Raw genomic sequence first — 11748 nt, 5'->3', positions numbered from 1 at the left:
AGAGACTTAAGGACACAGAAAACTCTAAAAAAACACAGATCCTGACACAATGGGCCTAATGTTCCTAATGTGTTTACTTGTTTTTTTGTCTCACAATCACATGCACCCAGGTAGAAATTAAAAATGTTCTTCTAAAGGAACCAGAGATGCACGCACAGGTCCAGTACAAATGAAGTAGCAGCAGGCAATCACAGCGCCGATGAGCTCATCAGAATGCCGCTGAAGAAACGGTTACGGTCGACCACGCTGATGTCTCGCACATCACGACATGAAGGGATGTTATTTCCATCTGCAGTCACAGCTCAATCTATCCACACGCGGTGGCCAAATTCTTATCCGAGGAGCGTAATGTTCAATTCATCACCATGAAATACTCTACAGTAGGTCACAGTACGCTGCACGCATGCACAAGGCTGATGGTATGTACAGTAGGGTGGCGGTAGCCGGGTCAGTGGAAGAATGCGTCTCTTGAGGATGTTTCTGCAGCTTCAAACTCGTTTGCTCTGGTCGTTCCGCAGGCACTTGATTTAACAGGAAGTTGTTCACATTTAAAAAGCCCTTCGGCCTGAGCTGTGCTGATGTTCTGAAGATGAAGAAGTCCTACTGGGAAGAGGAAACTCCAACGCCAAGTTGGAGTTCTCATCAGTTGTTGGTTTTGACACATCTTTGATTTTAACATCAAGGTGAAAAATGGAAAAAAAGGAATATATATATATATGAAGATATGTATTACTTCGCTTCAAATTCACTGTTTAAACAAATACTTTCCTTAGAAACCTGCTGTAGCAATTTTATTGAATGGATGAAAGTTATTTTTATGGTAGTATTGGCATGACAGCAAAAGCTTAATACCAAATACCATAACAACCAATTCTTAGCGATGTATTGTTGTGTTAAAATGTCCAGATTGGTAAACCCTTGGTATTTACGGGCCTAGCTGAAATCCACAAAACCTTGAAATTATTCCTCGAGTGATTCGAGTACCTCAATTATTAAAATTCCTCGAGGAAAATTTATCTGCCTTGAAGCTTCGTCAAATTATGTTTTATTATTTGATGCACCGTGTTAAGAGCCTGGTTATTACTTGCGTTGCACAGCGGCTCTCACTTCTGCCTGAGTTGTTGACAAACCTTAAGTGTTAGCAGCATAATGTCCAGTTTTCAAGTTTGGCCTGGGAGGATTTTATTGATTGATGATAATGTCCGTGTCTTTGTCGTTTCTCGGGGGACCAATAGACATCTTTAAAATGACTGGCGCGATGCCTGGTGTACGGCAGCTTTTCTCCTCCCGGAGCTGCTGCCTGGTGGCGGTTCAGAGCGAACAGCGGGGAAGAGCTGCAGGTGTATTTATACAGGTGAGCAGACAGACTGAACACTGCGGGCGTTCTGCGCATTAGATGACTAACGTAACTGTAGCTTTATGGACGAACCGGAAAATAAATTTCTTATCATCCCGGTCTCAACAAATGTGTGGCGGAGCTCATCGTGGTAGCACGTAGCTGGTAGATGAGTTTCTGTGTGTGACGAACGAAGGTGTTAAATCCTGTCGTTAACATGAACACAGAAGCTATAAATGTCTGGGCAAGGTGAGAGTTCATCTATTAAACTGACTGAAGATGAATACATAAACCAAAAGCTGGAGTATAGACATTTTTTATAAGTGTATTTGTGAGCCTGCCTCTTTATTATTGAATTGAATATAATTTCAGATTCTTGTATAACTTTTCTTCAGGTTAACTTATTATTGTTACAGGTTCATTTTCTAAACTACAGAAAGGTTATTGTTAGGGAAGCTCAAATATGAAAAATTGGACTGATGTCGATATGCGATATTAATGCTGCTGTTATGTTAGATTTACCAATGTTTTATTTTTTTTTTATCCGATTAAGACAAAATCGGAGAAAAATTTTATCCGATTAGATAAAATCTATCTATTTACAACAGCCCTACTTGAAACCCTCTCCAAAATACTCATAACTGTATATTTTAATAGTCCAAACACAAGATATACGTTGGTATACATAAATACACACAGTGAAAATCGTCTTGGTACTACCGCAGACGCTAAAATCTAGTCTTCCTTATCTTCAGCCTTGGAGCTACAGCCAATCAGCTCCAAGAAAAAGCTGCTCCGGGATTGGCTGCTTTGAAAATAACAGCCAATAGCATGTCAAGTACCATTGTGTCTAGGTATTTAAGCTGACAAGGCTGCTTTTTCTTTTAAATATTTTAATCACACCAATCAGATGTGCAACTTTGAAAAACTAAGTCATAATATGTTTTTTTTTGTTTGTTTGTTGTTTTTTGAGAGAGAAGAAAAGGCAAGCTTCGCCTTTTAGATTAGGTTGGATCCCATCTCTCCCTTTCAAATTCTTTCAAACTAAATCTGGTTTGGTTTTGATATGCTAGAAAGGCTTCATGAAAAACTTGCCTTTTTGTCCTCAACTTCTTTAAAGAGATTTTTTAATGGTTTAAAATGAAAGAGAACTCAGATTTTGTGTAGGAAACATGCATGAAACAGATTGTCAAGAAATCAAGAACCTAAGCAGGCAGAACTTGGGTTTGATGACAAGAAGAGCAGGAGCAGCAGGAGAACCAGGGAGTAAGATTAGCTGTGGTAGGAGTCGGCAAGAGGGTAGGTACAGCTTTGCAGACAATGTATGGAACGGGAAGACGGAGGTAGTGGATGGCACCATGGACTTTGGCAAGCAAGCAAGGTCTTGCTTCTGTTGATTCTGGTTGCTAGGTAACAAACAGCTGATGACAGTTGCCGTTTTGGATTGACACACGCATTCCTGAGGTGAAAAATAAAGATAATACATATATCTAAGAGTTGTTGCTGTGTAAAATGTTATTATTCAGGGGTGACAAGTCACAGTGGGTAAGAAACAAAGATTCCCATTAAATTCCATAGGAAATGAATGCGGCTCATTTTTGACCCACTCACGGAAGAAAGGGGTAGTAATAGAAAACATGCCATTTCTTAAAATGTATAAAAGGTAATTTAAAAATTTGAATTGCATGACATTAGAAACATGTTTTCTGAGGAATACCTGGAATATGAAGTGATGAAAATGTTTCATTACAAAAATATTGCAGAAAAATGACCTCACTGGGTCAAAAAAAAGACCCACTTACGCATCAGAGGGTTAAACAATGAATGAATTATTCAGTGGTTATTGGCTCAGGCTGTTTAAACAAAACAGAAAAGGCCCATTAAAAGAATAAAATATAAAGCCTTTTCTGCAGTGAAATAACAGTTCTTGCCAGGTGTGAAAGCATAAGCTCACCAACAAACCTGTGAGCTGGCACTCTGCATAAATTAACAGCGCAGGTACACGCCAGCTGTTTGCTGTTTTCACTTTCAGACACCTCATAAAAAATTTTTTTAAAAAAACACAGCAAGAGAAACTACGGCAGCAAACGCGTAGAAATGACAAAGTTCAATGTGTTTTTTAAATTTGTTTTATTCAGGGGCAATGGAGAAGCGAGTTAAAACCTTATAATTTTGCACCTGTGATGTTACTGCACCCGTTGTCTCCGTCCTGACTGAGGCAACAACTCACAGCTTCCCTGCTGGCTGTCACAAGTCAGTCATGCAAAGAGCAAGAAATAAGTGAGTGAAAGGAGGAAAGTGTGACCGGCTGAGGGGAGGCGCAGAGGAAGAATGTGGAGGGATGGGGGGGGCAAATTAAAAACACTTCATCACAAAATAACCGCAGGAACACTTTCAACATTAACATATTGAAGATATAAAACAATGTTAGTCTATAGAGGAATGATTTTATTATTAGCATTAATAACTTGCAAAAAAAAAAAAAGTCTCTTCCTCATCCATTTGAGCTATTCTGTTCTGCTGTAGTTAAGCATTTATGAGATGAAGGTGACAAATGGGGAGCTAAATTCACAGCTGCAGGTTTGAAGGTTTTGAATAATTCTTGCTTTGCAAAGGACAGTATTCGAATCCATGAGTCGTCGGCTTTTTATCCTGATATCAATCGTCAAAATACACAGCATCACCTCCATTTCAGTTTGGGTGTAATCTTATCCATCACCAAAAAGCACCTTCAAAAAGTATTAAAGGGGCAGTTTTATGTGTTTTCCTGGCAAATAGTGAAATTTTATAGCATAATCAAGTAAGTGTGTTGATTTCAGTTGTAAAAATGCTGTATATATGAAATATAATTTCTGATGTAATTTAATTGCTTGAAATCGGGCCTCTGTCCCTTTAAGAACCTTCTGCTCTTGCTGAAACTACCTTCAGGATGTCACCACAACATGGCTTCTCTATTAATCCTTTAACATTTTTTACCAGGTACACTCCAGGTATGTTTTTGATGAGGGAATAACATAACATACTATAATATAGTCATTTTTACGTAACATTGTCCTTTTAAAATGCTGAAAATATCCAAAACTCCGGTGAATGATCACCTCACCTGGGCAATGACCCTGAACCCAAGCTACAGTGGAATTGTTTACATTGAAGCATATTCCTTTGTTGAGCTGGTCTAGCCAAAGTCCAGACTGAAAACCAATTGAGAAATTGTGCTTAGAAAATCCAAATGTGCTTTTCTGAGTGCTTCAAACCAATCTGAGTTGAAGCTAATTTGAAAGAAGCGTTGACGAAATATTTAGTTTCTAAATTTGAAAAGCTAGTAGAGATACACCACAGCAACATACAAGTGAAACCATAGCAACTATGCACTCCTTTTAGGCTAACCTAAAAGTTAAGATGGAAATAAAATACTTTGTGGTTCAAATGTGGGATGTAAGGGAGCATAACCTAGCTATCTGGTAGCTTAAACGAACAACAGAAGGCAACTGCCATGTCTGATTCAAACAACGAAAGACAAATAAGGGCTTTTCTGTTTCCTCTCCTACACAGTATTTGAAGATTAACTTTTTTTTTTTCTAATCTCAAATTCAGCTGACAGGGAGCGTCCAAACATCGGTAAGCTAATCAAAAGTTAGCAATGCGCAGAAGTTATTTCTCTCGCTCCTGTTATTTTTCTCTCTCTTTCTTCCTCCGAATCCCATCAGGAGGTTTAGCGCCGTCAAACACCTCTGCATATTTTGCCGTCACCATCGGTTTGCTGAGCATTAAAAAATGTTAATTGGAACCTTTTAAAAAGGAAAGAAAATATCGCATTACCATCCCACCTCCTGCAGTCACAGCCTGTCAAAACGCAATATTCCAAATTAGATTGTATTTGGATAATCTTTTGAACTGTAATGGGTTTCCAGCCAGCAGGCATATTACTATTGGCACATCATTATTAAACAAAAGTGACACCGAACCATCACTTTGCAGGCGGTGCCAGATAAACGTTCGACACCGTGCAAATAATATTAGTTCTGCTTCCAGAGTCACCGGCTTATCTCTGGGATGCTATATTGGGTTCATATCCCTGTCGGCTGGTGAAGGCCTTCTGACGGAAGTGTCTAAATTTATGAGTGGCCCGTACGTGTGTGGTGAATGTATGAATAGGTGGCTCTGTGTGTGTGTGTCGCACATTAACACTTTTATATGTAAATGCTATAGCGTTGTGTGTGGGCGGCTAGATGAGTGCGTGCAAAACTGGATACATTCATATGTAAATAGGCGGTGTGTGTGTGTGTGTGTGCCTGCGTGTGCAGACGGGACCCATATCATGGTGTAATGAGACCCGCCACTGTTGGTTACCCTCACACAGTGGTAATTATGGCAGCGGTGAAAAGGACCGATGCTGAAGGCACGATGGACGCTTCCACAAGCACATTCAGCCACACACCGGTCTCCCTGGACAGAAGGCTGCAGGCTAAATGACGACCCGTCCGTTTTTGTTTTTTTTTTCCAGAGGGATGGCGATAAGACTGCGTTAACTGGAAATGATGAATTAGACCTGTGCGCGCCTTCTGATCAGCCCCATCTACCTGCCCACGCACACAATGGCAGATTGAGAGGACATTTGAAGTGATGCTTTCCAGCAGAGTGTGAAAAGATAACAATAAAAACATGGAAAACGAGAAGAGGAGACGTGTCGTGTTCGTTCAGCCGTCGGAAGACCCTCGCTTGATTTGACTCGCGGTGATTTCAGGAATGAATTGAATGTCACAGAGTGTAGCAGCAGCTACATTCCCGTTGACCATGTAGTTGTGTAACCGGATCCCTTCTGCGTTGTGCTGGTTATTAGATGTTAGTCAGGCCATGACTCTGTTTGGCTTTCAAAGATTTATTCTGACGAAAATATCCAACAGAAAAACAATAGTTACAAGCTGCCCGCTCCAAGTCCTCTCCCGCAGGACAACATGACAAAAGGGCGCGGGATCATGTCTCACATTAAATAAAATAAACCTTTTTTATACAACATACCTGACGAAAATATCCAACAGAAAAACAATAGTTACAAGCTGCCCGCTCCAAGTCCTACACAAACAAAAATACATAACAGAAATTAACTTAATAAATCTACAAATAAACTGGAAGTATTTAGATAGAAAGTAAATAGGACACACCTCTCCCGCAGGACAACATGACAAAAGGGGAGGGCCTAAGGGACGCAAACATTTTAAAGACAAAACCATAGAAGAAGAAATAAAAAGGAGGGGCTACTGTTCTTAAAGTAACACATTCAAAACAATGACAGCTTTTCGGTCAGGTAGAGAACAATACAAACAACAACAAAAAAAGACATTTTGTGTAATTATAACAACAACCAGGTTACAGTTGCGCAAACTGGCTTTTCTAAAAAAAAAATTTAAAAAATTGCTTAATGAAAAAGCAATTTTAAAAAAACTAGTTTTTCGATAAACATTTTTGGTGCCAGGATGGGAAGATTTTTGGCATATCAAAATTCATTTTCATTGCAAAACTGCAATGAAAGCACTTTTTTTGGATCACACAATTCATGCGATCCTCCAGGTGTTGCCCCTGGCGAAAAACCACAAAGACGACAAACGGGAAGTAGCTGGAGGATGATGCCGATGCATGTTTTTTTAACGACGTCGTGTGAACAAACTTATTCACGTGTGATTTTTTAAAATTGCGTTTGTTTCTTTAAAACGCTGCAATTGCAAAATAGTTTTTTTTTCAACATTAGTGGAATATCGACAGAGTTTGTATTGGAAATGCAGCTAGTGAGTCAAGTGATCTGGTAAACGGAGCAAAATGTAATCCTAATGAATTGCACTTCTGTATTAAACACGCCCCTTCCCCAATGCTTAACACTGATATGCCAGCTTTATATAGAAAATAGAGACGGAACAATCTGCCATATTGGATCAATGACAAATGACAACGTGAAGAGAAGCATGGTCTGAACCACCCCTCCTTCGGTGTGCTTGCATCCTGTCCCATGTTGGTTCCTAGCATCTGTCATCTCTGTAATTGTCCCTGTGCTTCCGCTTCGCCTCGGCAGAGTGGCCGACCCGCTCGGCGGTGCTGCCGACAGCCCGCTCTGCCTCGTGGGCTCTTCGTCTCTCTTCCTCCCAGACAATCCCATCAAATAGAGTTCTGATTCATTTCCTTGGTGCTCGCCTTGAACCCTTCAACCACAATTTCGCTCCTTTTTACACCTCTCCGTCTCCGAACGCAAGCATTTCCTCCTTGCTTGTCTCTGTGGCTAATGGACTCCACGGCGCGTCTTTTGTTCCGAGGGGCCTTTAATCAAATGCATTTTTCAGTGCCTCATATAGGCAACGCAGTGGAGAAGCATAAAGGATATGGCAATATTCTGTGAGTGGAAGCCATCGACCATCAATATGGTGCACTCAGAGTACACACGTGCATGTAGCCATTTTCCCCAGCTTTTTATGTGGCTACCCCTTCAAATGGCTGAGTTGAAAGGCTTTTATAGCTGCTTGTCAACAAGGCCATTTCTCCCAAACTCCAAACCATCTTAATCAAGCTTTTGAATGCTCCCACCTTATAATCCATCTAATCATTGTAGCCGTAATGGTAACATCGTAGAAGAGTTCTTGGAAAAAGCAGCCTTGCCCTTGGCACTTTCCTCTTGGCGTGGCTTTGATGTAATTGGATCGCTGTGACTAAAGCAGCAGGGGGCTTGTTCCTCCTTCTAAGGATTTCTTTTTAATTCCCTTGCTTCTGACATTTGATGTTTACAAGAAATACATATATAGAGAGAGAAAGAGGGAGAGAGAGCTATACTGTTGGATGTGACAGGATAGATGTTCAAAAGTGAGAAGATTGAACCATGAACATGTGGAAAGTGACTCAGAAGTATTTAGAACATGCGTTCCTCATGCAACACCTACACCCACCGTTTTTGAAATTGGAAAAAAATGGGAAGGGGAGTCGATGACGAGGCCAGAACAGTAAGCGTGAACAACCGCTACTTTAAACGGGGGTTTTCAACAATTTCATGTCATTTTTGGACCAGGGGTGTCCAACGATTTGTTGTCACATTGGCCAAAATCAGTGAGTCAAAAGTACTCACAGGCTAAGAAAATTAAAGAATATAATCAAGCAAATTAATTAGTCTGATTTTTTTTTGTAGGTAAGGGCTGTTACTCACTGTAGATCCAAAGCAAAAGATTTTTCACATTTGTTGTTTTAACAGAAACGAATCTAGTTTTCGAATATTTGCTGTTTGAGTAAATTTATTTTCAATTACAAAAACAGCGCTCGTTTGATTAATTAAATAAAAGCAAATTTGGGTTCAGCAAAGTCGTTTTTTGTTGTCGTAAAAGTCTCCGGATGAACGTGGTTCTACTTCTGACAAAGCTTGATTGTGTTGTGAAAACATGAATACGGTACTTTGTGTAGTACTTAATATTTTCCCTTGTAAGAATATTATCTCTAATAATTTTAGCCTGGTTAAAAATAATACGTCTGCATCTGCATCAACCACCTGGCTGAACAGGACAAAGTTATCATTCTTTTAACTGTAGTTGGGGGCCAAATGGGCACAAATGGCCCCTGGGCCGCACTTTGCACACACCGTTTTTAGGTACATAGATGAGGAAAAAACAACACAGCTCGATACGGTTCACCCATCTTTCACGATACACTTATTTTAAGGGTAAAAAAGTGCATGCATCAGAGTATACCTAGTAAATTTACTTAATAAATTGTTTCATAAACAGTTCTTGTCTACTAATCTTTGGTGCAAAATTATAAACCTGCTAGGCTACAAATATGCTTTTCACTCAGAGGTCAGCAGCGAAACGCATTTTTTTTGTATTTCGTTAATAACACAGTTTTCAGTGAATGACAGTGAAGTAGCTGAGCTGTGCTGAGGATTTTGTTCCTCTGCTCCTCAGAGTTCTGCAGGATTTAATCAAAAATAAATAACCTGTTCAGTATTGAGAGCACCGCTGCGACGTTTTTTTTTTTAATGAGCAGAGTTGTTGCAAAGGATTACGGGGGGGGGGAACGCACATGTTGCTTTAAGTGTGAAGACGAGTTGTGCTAATTCACAGCTAGTTTGTATTTTTAGCATGCCAAGATGGATGAAAACAGAAAAGGCCAGAAAACATTTGTAAACAAGTGTGAATATGGGAATATTCTGTAAGCAAAACCAACAGATGTGAACGGCTTGGAGTTTATTCATCTATATAAACCCTAAAGAATAAACAAAAAAAAAATCCTTACTGGATAAAGGAAACGGAGAGGCTCAGCCTTGGTGCTGGAATGCTTTCTAAAGCTTTTTGAAGCTTGCATCAAAGCAATCAGTTCTATCAAAGGGCAGCTGGTATTTAGTTATTAAGCAGTCATTAAGAAACCCTGATAGGGAACTGTGGAGGTTGAACATCTGGGATTCCTATCAAAAAATACTTAAAGTGGCAGTATGTGACTTACAGAAACAATATTTGTTACATATTTGTTGAAATTGTCACTATGTCTTGACAGTATGACATAAGACAGATAATCTGTGAAAAATCTGAGCTCCTCTGCCTTCTCCCAGTGCTTGTTAGAAACAACCAATCGGAGCCAAGATGCGAGTCTTGGCGCCGTCGATCACAATCGCGTGATCGACAGAGATCTGTTAGCTGCACTGCATGTTAGCTGCAGTGCTAACATGCAGCTAACATGTTAGCTGTATGTTAGCAGACTGCTATGCTCAGTCTAGTTAGCATAGCCACAGATGACGGCACATGAACAGTTTCCTGTCATGGTAAGTTCTTTACATTTAGCAGTGAGGAAATGAGGTTGACTAATAGCGCTTTGCCTCTCCTCCTGGCTCTGATTGGTTGATTTTGTGTACCTGTGTTTCTTCCAAGAGGAGCTCAGGGAGGAGGTGGAGGAGATCGATCTTTTCACAGATTATCTGTCTCATAACATACTGTCACAACATGACAGTTTTAGCAAATATGTAAAATATATATTTCAGACTCAACTGTTTTCAGTTGAGTCTTACTAAAAATGTTACTAAAAAAACATGTTCATTATGAAAAAAGTTGCATCCTGCAACTTTAAAGGAGGAGGGTAAGTGTTATAAGTGCTGGAGTATTGAGAATGTTATGTGCAATGTAGAGGTGTTGTGCTCATGTAGTGGCTTATTCCATAGTTTGCCTAGCACATACTGATTGCTACATGAAAGTAGCTTGAGTACAGCACTTTGTTTTTAGATGTGAAAATAATGGATGTTTATTTAAGCAGAGATGTTGGCATAGAAACCAAGTCCCCGGTATTCTTCCACCAAGAATTACAGTTTGAAAACTCTCGTGGTTCATTGTGAAAATTTAAGCGCAGGTTCATGATTTGCCGCAGGTGACTTCTCACAAATGTTGGACCACCCATCCACATTCTGGTTGAATTTGAACTTTTGCCACTTTTACAGTCTGGTGAAAATGGGCTTTCAGGAAAACCAGTTAGATATGATTAAGAAAAATAAACATCTAACAGACAGCATGATATGTAAACATCAATAAAATTAAATCGGTGACAATCGGGTGAGTGGGTAACAAGTTACTCAGCAATACAAGCAGTCAGTGGCAACGAAGGATGCAGAACCACAAGCAGAGTTGACATTTTCCCTCTGTGTCATCAATCACTAACTCACCACCACGCCTCCAATAATTTATATTCTTTCTTTAGCAGTGAATAGTTTAACAGAATCAGGTCACAGCTTAAATCCGTTGAGAAGCAGAAATATTTAAATAACGCCAACTCAACAGGAACATGGCTCCGGAATCAGAGCTGCAGCTGCTGGTTGAATAGAATTGAAAAGATGAGATTTGACAGCTGAAGAGGAGATTATCCAGCTTCCAAGTTAGACTTTAACACAAGGATACATAACGTAGCTATTATGTGTGGCGCTACACCAGCTTTTTTACAAACTAAACATGATTCACAGTTCCCACGAAAAGTATTAATCACCCTTTAACTTTTTTATTTTTTTTTTACACAGCAAACTTCAATGCATTTTAAATCGTAATTTCATGTAGGGTAAGGAAAAGTTGTGAACGGTGACGTCGATTTTCTACACCATGCTAGAAATGTGTTCTGTCTATAGTTTTAACAGTGTTAGTGGAAATGAACAAAGCCGTTTGGTCTGTGTTGGCCACGCTTCCAAATGTTAATAGCCGTCCCGTCCGACATGGCACTTCTTTCTTCTCAGTGAAGATGATTGTTTATGGTTAGTTTCGTAGCATCGGGATGGTGCATTACATTCATCACGGCAAAATGTTCGCGAATGGCTAAACTGTAAAACGGAAGTGTCCACGCCTTCAGCAAGCAGTTGTCTCTCAATAGCCGAGGCTCCAGACCAGTTCCAGGGCCAGAGTCCTGCAACTAATGGTGAA

Source organism: Xiphophorus hellerii, chromosome 13 (genome assembly GCF_003331165.1).
Source record: "Xiphophorus hellerii strain 12219 chromosome 13, Xiphophorus_hellerii-4.1, whole genome shotgun sequence".
Classification (NCBI taxonomy): Eukaryota; Metazoa; Chordata; class Actinopteri; order Cyprinodontiformes; family Poeciliidae; genus Xiphophorus; species Xiphophorus hellerii.
This window is presented reverse-complemented; position numbering follows the sequence as displayed.